Consider the following 12,847-nt stretch of genomic DNA (forward strand, 5'->3'; position numbering starts at 1 on the left):
CCTCTCTGTAAAAAATAAAATATACTTTTTTAAAAAAAGAGTAACCATTTTAGCAAATCATATTTGTAAAACATCCTTTGATATCAGAATAGTTAGTTGAGCCTTTTAAAAGACCTTGATACACATGTGACTGATTGCTTTCTAATGACATTATTTCTTCCTTTCTGGCAAAATCGAGTTGATAGTGTTTGATGGATAACCAGACAAGCAAAGGACAAGTCTGAGTAATAGCCATCCTTTATATCTGACATATCCATATTTTAGGGAAAAGGAACAAAAACCCTTTTCTATTAGTTAGGCAATGTGAGTTCCAAAAGATCTCACTGCACACAGAAAGGCCCAAATCAGTATTATTCTGAAGCAACCAATCTTCAAATAAAAATTTTGTTGCAACTAAAGAATCGTCAACAGTTATAAAATTGGGAAGAGAGAGAGATCTGTATTGTAGTTAAAGTTTGCTTTCTCTAATAAAACATTTGCTCACATGACCACAGGATGCCCCAAAGCACAGTACACCAAATGCAAAGCTTGGCTTTTCCGGCTCTGCCCTTCTGCCTGCCTTATACTCGCCCCTCAGTTTGCTCCTTTCAATCAGATGTAAATGAATGCCAGCAGGAACTACCAGTAAAATCAGTCCTACCAAGATGCTTCAACAGTGTTGGCATGTGAACTATCAGACAGCTGACAGAATTTTAAAGTCAATACTGAAAAACACACAGATTTGGCCTAAATCTCTACTGAGTTTTTTTTAAAGTGACATTAACATTACTTAAAAGTACTCAGCAGACTTTTTTCATTAAAGATACATGACAGCAAAAGTGTGGGCAACTAAGGACTTAAGGGAACTGGACATTTGCAACAGCAGCCTGTGACTTTCCCCGTGCTAACTGGCAGTCAAAGGAAGAATTTTTGGTCCTGTGGTGGGAAGGAACAGAGCTGCCACTCACTAATGTGGGCAGACGCCGATCTGGAAGGAAAGATCAGAAATTCAGTTTTGTCCGGGTTAAGTCTGAACTGCCTTTTAAAAATCCTGGAAGAACTATATGAACTGAAGAAATAAAACTATAAAATCAGCCAATCTCAGAACATTCTGTAGATTTACGTGTTTAACACTAGTTCTACCCTGAAAATGATAGCAATCAAATAATGTTTTACACTCTTTTCATGATTAGCTACGACTAATGGATAGAAGTATCAGTTGCTACAGGACCACTCATTTCTAAGGTCCCTGAATTCAAGAAGATCCCTTCTTACAAGAAACTCTTTAGCCACCCAACACTTCTCAGAATACTGAACCAGCATTTGCTTTAGGGCTGCACTCACAGTGCGTTGGCTACTAGCCGCTTGTGGTGCTGAGTTCTTGGAACGTGGCTACTCCAAATGGAGATGTGCTGGAAAATACACACCAAATCTCAGAGACTTTGTATGCAGAAAGGAATGTAAAATATCTCATTTAAAATTATGTATACTGATTAGATGTTAGACTGATAATATTTAGGGTGTATTGGGTAAATAAAATACATTAAAATTAATTTCATCCTTATAAAACATTTTAAAGGTGGATATAGACATTTTTAAATTACATGTGTAACATATTTTTACTGGATAGAGAATTTCTGAACGAAAGATGAATATGGTTTACTTTCTGGTACATAAGCAGTGATATCATGCTATTTAAGTAATTGAAAATCCAGGAGCATGAAGAAGAGCAACTGAAAATCACTTGTGTCATATATAATTACTATAAGTAGAAAATTATCCATTTACATCTATGGCTACAAAAACACATTTCTAAAAAGTATATGCCCCAATATGAGGTCAAGTAGAACTAAAAAAATAAAATAAGAAAATAAGGAGAGATGTATCCCTTTAATAAAAATGATAACTTTTCCCAATTATTTATATAAAAATCATAAAATTATATATTGTGATCAACCACTCTAAATTTTTTTCAAGCAGGACGTTTATAAAAGCAAGTATGTTCCTTATTCCATGGAGAAATACTTTAGTAAATACAATATGATTTAATAAATTTATTTGACAAGGTTTGAATTATATATTATACAGATGATTTCCCTAACCTTAAGAATATGCAGAATAACTGAGAACCTCAGGGCTGAAAAGATAACTTAGTTTGATTTATGTTCATTTATGGGTAACCTATTCTTGTGTTCCAAAACTTTTTAGATTTCTTTGGCTATGATATTCTTCAATTTCACTAACCTACCAAGATGTAGGTTTTCGTATCTTTCCTCCTTGGTATTCTATTAGCCCTTTCGATCTGTAGCCTTTGTTCTTTCTTAATTTTAAATAATTTATCATCATTATTTCTTTCAATATTTTTCTCTCCTCCAATTTCTTTTCTCCCTTCTGGGAATCCTACTATTCTAATGTCAGCACTAATATCTCTCTCCATCATCTCTCTTAGCCTTCTTGATATTTTTTATCTCTGCTTTTCCTCCGCCTTCAGAATTCTACAACATGATCTTCAAGTTCATTAATTTATTTTTCTCTTGTATCCATCCTATTTATCTGATTTATTCAGTTCTTTACTTCAGCTACATTTGTCTATCTAATATTTCCGTTTGTTCTTTTTCACTTCTTCTTCCTTCTTAATACTACTACTATCCTCCTCTATCACAGAATATATATAATTATGTTTATTTTAAATTACTGATCCCTCTGTTCTCACAACTCTGCTTCATGAGGTATATACTATTCAGTTTATCCCTTTATGCTTTCAATAGTGGTTGTACTCTTCATGCATTCAATTATTTTGGTCCAGGTGATCATATTCACCAAAGGATATGAGCTAACAGATCTGGAAACCTGTGTGAAAAATGGCCAAAACCCAAGTCCTACTATTATCCCTCTTGATATATTTGAGAAAGATGGAGGGGATGAGCCAGAGCGCCAAATAACCACTCTTGACCACTTCTTTTGCTGTGTGTCACCTGGCAACTCCTTTTAGCCTTTAATCTCTTAAAGCAGCAGCAGTGGGGGAAGGCATCTCTGTGAAGTATGATCTGCGAGCCCTGGGAGAAAAGAGCCTGATCTGCTGGTTAACATGTGCCAGTTCTCAGCTCACACCCCAGCAGGACTGTCACGCCACCCTAAATGCACCCTATTGACATCAATTTCTGTAACAGAGGGGCAGCAATTATCATTTCAAGGCAACCGGAGAAAATCAGGTCAACACAAAACTTAAAAGGAAAGAAACTTAAACTAATGTATTATCTGATTTCTCAGGCAACCCTGTGCCATAGGCCAAACTACCCACACCCCTACAGCAACTCTCAACAGCCTTGGTCACCCCTGGGGTTCTTCAGTTACTTCGGTTGTTTCCTCTGGTCCATGCTTTCCTCTTTCCTCTCCATGGTTAGCTTTGGAGAAAAGAGCCAACAGTCCCCATTAACTATCTTCAGACAATCCCAGATCACTTAGCAAAGGGATGAGATCCCTGTGCTACAGCTTAGGAAGCTGGTAAAATATGAGAAAATCCTGTAAGGATTTACAGACAACACTAAGTGTAAATAATCTAACACTTTGTAAGTACCACATGTACATGTAAAAACACAAATAAACATGTACTCCAATTGTCAGACTAATATCAACAATTAAAAAAATACTTCCTAAAATAGAGCTGAACTCCTTTACACAACTCCTAACCTGAGATATTTCTGGTACAACCTAAGTATTGGGAGAGGCAGTCATGCGCGGCATTAGGAAAGGGTTGGGGCCCAGATTCTCTTACAAAGAGGTAAAGCGCTCTTACACCCTGTACTGGTCATATCTCTTTGTTTGGGAATATCTTTACATGCTCTAGGTTTGACCTTTGTTGTTCTACTTAAGCCTCTGTGTCATGTGGCACCTGGCCAAGCCCACTGCTCTCTCTGTTCTGGGCAGGGAGAGAATGGGATCCTTCACCTGCAGTGCAGAGGGCGCCTGCAGACCATCCCCCTGTGGCATCGTCTGGCCACAGGGAACCACGTTCTCGACTGAAGCTGACCTTGTCTGCCTCTTCTCTGTGTGAGGAAAGCACTGTTCCATCTAGTGTCTGTGTGTGAGTCATGCCTTTCCTGGTGACTTGGACACCTACAATCCACACCGTGGTGGCCGGCACTGTCATGCCCTATGCCAGTGATGGCGAGCCTTTTGAGCTCAGCGTGTCAGCATTTTGAAAAACCCTAACTTAACTCTGGTGCCGTGTCACATATAGAAATTTTTTGATATTTGCAACCATAGTAAAACAAAGACTTATATTTTTGATATTTATTTTATATAGTTAAATGCCATTTAACAAAGAAAAATCAACCAAAAAATGAGTTCGCGTGTCACCTCTGACACGCGTGTCCTAGGTTCGCCATCACTGCCTACGCTATGCTCCAGAGTGGGACTCCTCCTCTGGGGGAGCAACAGGTGTCACTTGCTCAACAAACACAAAAACATTCTCAGGGGCGGAGCAACTAGCTTGGCTGAGGAGAGCTGACAGCCTCTGAGGTGCAGGGGTTCAATTAAGAAGATGTCAGCTTTTACTCCAAGGAAAAGGAAGTAGAATTCTTTGAACTGTGACAACCTGTTATCTGATTCCATCAAAGAAATTAATTTTGGACTTTACTGAAAATATATTTTCATCACCTAGTAAAAAATACATTTGCCAAAGTAATGATGAAAAGAAAATGTGCATTGCTCTCAACAAGGTCATTTCAAGTCTGCTCAAAACAACTACAAAAGATGGATTAGCATCTGCAAATCAAGGTCCACCTTTTAAATCTTGTGTGTCTACTATATCCTTTTATAACAAAAATAAGTGTTAACCTCAGTCCATTAGAGAGAAAGATGATAAAAGTGAGTAGACCCATTTGTCTAAAAACTAATAATGAAGATACCTCTTTTCCCAGTGTGACAGAAAAAAAAAAAATGCAGGAAAAATCAATCTGCTCCAAGAAGATGAAGAAAAAAACCACAGAAGAGTTTAACTGCTAAATGTCAATCAAGTTGATAAGTGCAGCAAGCCTGTATCAAAGAATTCTAAAAATTCCAAGCAAAATCAAGTGGCCTGCAAACCAACTGCAGAGGAAGAAAACAGTTGTTATTCAGCTGAAAATAATTTAAATGCTCCTTGAGTTCAAAGCCAAAAAGTCAAACCACAAGTAACACTGCAGGGTGGAGCAGCATTTTTTTGTTAGGAAAAAAATCCTCTCTTAGAAAATTGTCTCTGGAAAATAAGCCATTACTGGGACTCACTCAAGAGAATAAATCAGAAGTGATTAAAGATTCTGATGTAGAGACTATCAATGAAAGAAAAAGTTTTGAGACAAGGCAAGTTCAAAGTGCTTGTTGCTAGAAAATGAACTGAACATTGAGCTGCTGGGTATAAGAAGCAAAAATGAAGAGAAATTAATAAAGGATTCATCAAGTGGAGTAGTTTCATCCAGGGAGCATAAACCTGAAGAAAATATGTGTTTTTCTTCAGAAGATTCTGACAGTGAAAACAAGGCAGTTTCTTCTGAGTCCACTGTCTATCCCATTTCAGTGTGTCTTCAGTCAATACAAAAAGAACTCTAGTTGGAGAACAGTCTTCTGTGGCATCCATCACACCTACTAACTTTTTGAAACAGACCAATACACAGAAAAGTATTAATGCCAGAGATGTAAATCAAGAAACAAAAAAACAGCTCATCATTGACGCAGGTCAGAAACCTTTTGGAGCTACCACGTGTAAGTCTTGTGGCATGATCTGTACTGCTTCCAACCCTGAAGATGAACTGCAGCATGTTCAGCATCACCACAGATTTCTGGGGGGAATCAAATACACAGGCTGGAAAAAAGAACATGCCCAGCTGGCGTGGCTCAGTGGTTGAGCATTGACCTATGAACCAGGAGGTCATGGTTCGATTCCCAGTCAGGGCACATGTCCGGGTTGTGGGCTCGACCCCTAGCAGGAGGCGTGCAGAAGGCTGATCAATGATTCTCTCTTATCGCTGATGTTTCTCTCTCCCTCCCTCCCCCTCTTCCTTTCTCTCTGAAATCAATAAAATATATATTTTAAAAAATAAAGAATGTGTAGTAGCAGAGTTTGGGGATGGGAAAATTGTGTTGGATCATCTTCCACATGATCCAAGTTATGCTATCAAAAAGGTAGAAGAAGTGCAAGAACTTGTTGATAATGAACTGGGCTTTCAGCAAGTTGTTCCCAGATGTCCAAACAAAACCAAAACATTTCTCTTTATATATGATGAAAAGAGAGTAGTTAGTTGGATGTTTAATTGCAGAGCCCATCCAACAGGCCTTCCATGTCCTGTCTGAACCAACTAGTCCAGAACTTCCAAGTTCTGAAGAATGTCATAGGGCTTGGCGATGTTCAAATGTACCAGTACCTGCAGTCTGTGGAATAAGTAGAATCTGGGTCTTCAGATTTAAGAGAAGAAAGCGCATTGCAAGACAACTGGTAGATACGCTCAGAAATCACTTCATGTTTGGCTGTTTTCTCAGCACTAATGAAATAGCATTTTGTGACCCAACACCAGATGGCAAGTTATTCGCAGCCAAGTACTACAACACCTCTAATTTCCTTGTATACAATTTTAATAGTTAAAACCAAATTCAACTATAGAATAGTTACTATATGAATGAGTTAAGACAGTTTCTTATCATATAATAACTACTTATCAAATGTCAAAATAAAAATACTAAAACGCACCCACACACACAACCTGGTGTTTCTTTATGAATAGATTTGTTGAAAATTATCTGGAGATTCAAAGAAAGGAACCTTTGGATGATGTATTGACTTGAATCCTTAATTATGAAACTTTGCAGATATAACTGGAAAATTACTTGCCCCTTACATAGGAACACTGACATTTTTTACACAGAAATGTGACCACTTACATTTTATTAAGCACCTTTGAACCAGGATTATCTCATGCTTACTCAGAAGCAAACAGGAAAATGTAAAGACAAATAATTTCGATGCCCAATTTTTAAAGGTGATTCCTGAATTCTGTACACAGAATTCTCACCTTATAGGTAACAGCTCAGTTGAATATATTCAGAAGGTATTGTAAATTTCTAGTTGTAATAGGGTAAGATGACAAAGAATAAGATTTTCATGTAGAACAGAATTCTATAGCTTAATGTTTTAATCTTTCTAAAAAATGTTTACTCAAAAGAAATTCTAACCAGATTTAATTAAAATTAAATTTAGTAATTGCACTACTGTCATTTAACTTTTGATGTATGAATATGTTAATTGTGCTACTTATCTTTGGCGTACTTATTACTGTTAATTGAAATCATCAACAAAATGGATGCCCAATTAGGACTAGATGATTCATATTATTACATTTTAAAATTTTTGCATATCTAAAATACATCTTACTTGTTCTGAGACATCTAACAAAATGTATAGTATCAGAACCAGGGTTAGTGAATAAATATATCTAGGTTGATGGGCCAGAGAACATGACATTATGTAGATATACCTAAACGTTTTAAACTCTCTAAAAATCACAGTTTTCTAGTATAATTCTTGGATATTTTGAAAAGCAAAGAATTATTCAGATTGTTGTTTCTAAAAAACATTTAATTGCTATCTGGCAATAATAATCTAGGGCAGTAGTTTTCCAGGTTATAACTTTATGTAGAACATGTTCATTACATTCTTTTATTTGCCTGTAAGTTAACATGGTTCCAAAATTTAAAGGCTTGAGTTCCCGAAAGAATGTGGAAGTGTTAAAATGTGCATAATTATGCAAACATCTTATTTTCTGCACTGCTGTTTTGTCTTAAATATTTTATTTTAAAATTTTTATTAACATTATTTGCTTGTTCAATGTCTTTGCGATGGGTCAATTAGAATTCTTTTCAATATTTAAAAAAAAACCCACATTCTCAGAATCACATATTTTTCAGTGAAATTCTGAGTGACCGCTAACCCTACTTTCTACTGTTGTTCTAATCCACCCCACCCCCCTTTTCCACTGTTAAACCTGCACAGCTTTCAAACTGCCCTGTGTAAACTCTACAGTTTCCCCAAGAGCATGTTCCTGATTCACATTAGACTGCAGATGATGGGGGTGGTGTTGCTCAGGAAATGCTGCTGAGGCAGTAATTCTGGGAAATCTGACCTACGTCCTGGGATTCCAACCAACACCACCAGCAAACACCACACCATTTGTGGCTGTCTGTTCCAGTGAAATTCTCCTTTCCAGCCACCTACAACACAAAACCAATATTGTGTATCATCTCACTGTAGCCAGAGTTACTTACTAGGATTTTAATATAAGACTGGAAGAGGAAGTGAGAAATCAGGCAGAAAGAACACAGTAATGAATGATGCCACCCTGAGCTTGAAGTCAGACATGCCTGGATCCAAATCCTAATCCTTCCTAGCAATATGACCTTGAAATAAGGAGTTAATTCCTTTAGTGCTTCAAATTCCTCATCTGTAAAATGAGGGGACCCGTTCCTATTTTACATGCCTACTGTAAGAACTAAGAATAATAAATGAAACATACACATAAGATGCCTTTACTTATTTATTCAGCAAATATGTGTTGTGCAAAAACAACGGGCTCTGTGCTAAGAGCTACTTGCTGTTGCTAGTACTAACCACTATTCAGCTAGCACCATCACCATTACTATTAGTTCTGTTAATTCAAACATCCTGACTAAGCTTTTCTCAGAATTCACAAGCTTACCCTTGAAGTAATTACCCTAAGAATACATTTACTGAATTCTCAAATTATGTCAATTCCCAGTGGATCCAATCTGCTTCTAAAAAAGTAAAATGAAACTATTACCACTATGTGGTTTTTAGTAAAATGTCTCCTCCACAAGTTAGTGAATGTGTTTACTTCTCATTATTTCTAAATATAGTGTTTGTTGTACCATAAAAATAATGACTTTAAGGTTCCAAATTTTATTGATCAATTATTCTCAGCTCCAAACATGATAGACATTGCTACATTTTTACCCAAAAGTAGACAATTCTTTACAAAATAATATATATACATTCATATATACAAACACCTTGGGACACAAGATATATGTCTTTTACACTAGTTTCCACCTTCTTGTCTGTCTTTACTACATGAATATTTTGTAGACACTGATTCAAAACCAAGTTGAGTGTTTGTTCCAATTAAAAGTTAATATTAAACAAGCTTATTAGAAGACATTTCTTTGTTGTAATTTTCTAGGGGAATAGTGATTTTTTAAATTGTTTTTCTAATGCAAAAATGTAAAATTCAAGGGCTCAATAAAAGCCACTACAAATAAACTAAATGGATTTGTACTCAGCACACACATTTTTCTGAACTGCTTTTTTAAGAAATATGAATAAAAATCTTTATGCTTCACACTAGAAAAAAACAAATGTACGCTCTGAGGGAACACAAGATTATGGCTCCAGTAAGTTTTATAAAATAACTAACCACAGCCAGAACCAGTTTGGCTCAGTGGATAGAGCTTCGGCCTGCGGACCGAAAGGTCCCAGGTTCGATTCCAGTCAAGGGCATGTACCTTGGTTGCAGGCACATCCCCAGTAGGGGGCGTGCAGGAGGCAGCTGATGGATGTTTCTCTCTCATCGATGTTTCTGGCTCTCTATCCTTCTCCCTTCCTCTCTGTAAAAAATCAATAAAATGTATAAAAAAAAAAATAACTAACCACAGAAATATTTGCTGTGTGTCTACTCAATTTTGATCCATTTCTCCCAGACATCATTTCACAAGACCAAGCTGTTTCACAATAATACTGGTCAATACTGGTTATCCAACTGTTTTCCAACATCTCATTTCTGATTTCTAGGTTTGTCATTTAATATGAAATATAGCAGTTGAGTTAGGAAGACAATAAACTGTTAGGAAGTTGAACATGCCGTGTATGCTAGATGTATCAGGAATGTGTGTGCTCCGCCCAGTGCCCTCTGGAGGCTGAATCTACTGCCTCTGACCAGGTAAGGTCTCTTGAGCCTCTTCTTTCCCTAAAGATAACCTGTGTCTAAGAACATGAGGCTTCAGAGTCTGCTCTCTAAGGTCTTCCTGCCTCGTCTTATATACCTCCTGCCTACACTCCACTCTGTCATTCCAGGGATCCTGCTAAATACAAACCTGCTCTGCACTTAAATCCTATCAGCGAATCCTCACTGCTTTCAAGATAGAATCTCGACCCTTCGCCTGTTCTACCTCCCTTTGCCTCATCTTCATTCAGTCCCATCCCTCACCCAAGCCTTCCTCCCCTTAGGCTAGATGCTCCAGCCATTCTGCAAAGCAGCTCTTCCCATTGGCCCAGCAGTTCCAACATCTCTGCTCTTTGGAGTCCCCTTCTCCTTTTACACTCCTCATGCATCTCTCTGGCAAACACCTATTCACCTTTTCCATTCCTTAAGGGCCTTCCTGGAAACCTCTATCTGTCCCATGCCTTAACCTTACAGTGGTGACTCCCTCCTTGGTGTCTCTACAGTACACGCTTCTGCTTTTCACACATCTATCTGCTTGTTGCTCTCCTCCTAGACAGCAACTCCTTTAGGGCAGAGGCCAGGCCTTGTCCATCTCTGCCCCCATAAAGCACAGCATAGAGTTTTCATTCAATAGATGACGGACAAATGAAGTAATTAACCTTTGCATGTAAAGATAACATCCAGCACAGGATAAGCACTCATTAAATATTTACAGAATAAGCAAATGAATGAATAATTCTCTAGCCACTGGTGATAATGTGTGGATATCTATAAACACTCAATTTTCCTATAAACTAAGAGTTTTCAAAATATAGATATATCCCCCTATCCCCCACCCCCGCCATCTCCTACTCTGCCTTAGAGACCTAAAATAAAAACAGGAAAACACAGGGCTATACTCATCAACCCTTACCATAGACTAACACCAGCTCAGACCTTATCATAGAAAAATCTGACCTAATTCGCATGACCCATCTCTGCCCTCCTGTATTAGGCAGAACTCTTAGGGGCCAAAGAACAGACACAAAACTTTATCCAAAGGGGAAACCAGCAATTATTAAAAGGAGTCCAGGCTGGAGTAGCTCACAGAATCTAAGGAAGAGCGACAGAAAGCAGGAATGGCAAGATCTCACAGAATAGAGCCAGGTTTTCTGCCCTCCAGCTCAGTTTGGGTCAAGACATCCTAGACTAACCACCATGGCCAGAAGGATGTGAAATTATGATTTCCCAGCCTATGTCACATGGTCACAGAATCTGGACCTGCAGTGTGGATATTTATCTGTCCCTCTACTAATCACCCCATGCAGCTAACCCCCTATTCAAGTATCTCCAAAATACCAGCTCCAAAGTCACTTGTCTCTACAACTTTTAAGAAACTGTGTTTTTTTCCATTTATAGCTGACATTTATTATATTAGTTTCAGCTGAACATCACAACTTAATTAAGCAAGTATCTATCCAATCATCAATACGTATTTGAGTACCTCCCCGACCCAGACAATCATAGTTCTAGATGCTAAGGACACAAATGTGAGCAAGGCAAAAAAATCCCTGCCCTTTGGTGGAGACAGTAAACAAATGTAAAATTTAATGTATTGTGAGATTAAGTGCTATAATAAAAACAACATGTTAAGGGGATAGGACACGAGAAGGACAGTTGGGGAAGGCAAGAGTACTAGTATTTTAGACAGGAACATTTTCCCTTAGAAGATGACATTTGAGGAGAGAGACCAGAATAAAGTGAGGACACACACCATATGAATATCTGGGTGGAGAGCCTGCCAGGATGAGGGCAAAACAAATGTAAGGGTCTAAAGTTCAAGTGTTCAAAGGAACCACAGAAATCTGGAAAAAGAATAGTCCCTGTGAAGGGAAAATACACAAAGGCCCTGAGACAGAAAAAACGAGGTACAGCTAGAGAAGAGTGAGGAAAGAGTGGTTTCACAAAATACAACTGGACAGACAGGCAAGGGTTTTTTATTCTGAGACAAGAAACCATGTGCATTTTTTCTCATTCCATACACTTATGTCTATGCGTTCTTATTCTAGGGTGAAAAAAATAAAATACAACTGCTAATGACACCATAATCCCTACAACAATCCCCACCACTATTATTTACTTTCCAAACACCTGTGTATCAGGTTTTAGAATCAGTTATAAAGAGATTTTATGTAATTATCCAAGTGAAAAACACCATTTTTATTTCCCATGTGCTAAAGCTTTTAAGTCTATGAAGCTCAAGTAAGATCAAATAATATTTGTGAACAAGCGAGACAAAGTAAATAAATTTCGACTATGAATAGTACCTAATAATCATAGGATCAAGTATTTGACATGGCATAAAGTACCATTAAATCAATGAATAAGATGATACAAAGCCTCATACTATTGCAAGAATACAGAACTATTTAATATCTTAATCATTTTAGCACCAAACTAAGGTCACTTAATTTATTTATTTTTTTACTACTTCTACATTACAATTTGTCTTCTTGTGCCACTACTGGCTTACATTTCACTGCAAGTTACATAACCTTACATTGCCAAGAAATAAATACTTTAATTTACTTTTTATTAAATATTTAGATGAAACGTTTTAGATGAAATCCTAATTCTTAGTGATTAATGATAGTATAACACACCACCACCACTTCCCAATCAGAAACCCTATGTGCAATACAACAAATGGCTTTTCCTTCACTTTCCCATTCCCTTCCATCTGAGTGAGTCTTTTCCTTCTTCTGCCTTCTAGGCCTACAGATTATCATAATCTGAGCTGAATGAACAGTCAGTATTACAATGCCTTGTCCATCGAACCTTTCATCTTCCCTGCATCACTAAAAAAAAAAAAAAATCCTAGCTTCTGGTTGACCTGAGAGTCA

At 37.4% G+C, this 12,847-nt stretch overlaps 1 protein-coding gene and 1 pseudogene across 2 annotated transcripts in view; one reads left to right on the forward strand and one right to left on the reverse strand.

Moving 5' to 3' along the window:
* Window positions 1-12,847, reverse strand: part of PRIM2 (DNA primase subunit 2) — a 286,500-nt gene that overhangs the window by 131,085 nt on the left and 142,568 nt on the right. The window lies entirely within an intron of this gene.
* LOC118660274 lies at window positions 4,523-6,598 on the forward strand (annotated as a pseudogene).

Source organism: Myotis myotis, unplaced genomic scaffold, assembly GCF_014108235.1.
Source record: "Myotis myotis isolate mMyoMyo1 unplaced genomic scaffold, mMyoMyo1.p scaffold_m19_p_7, whole genome shotgun sequence".
Classification (NCBI taxonomy): Eukaryota; Metazoa; Chordata; class Mammalia; order Chiroptera; family Vespertilionidae; genus Myotis; species Myotis myotis.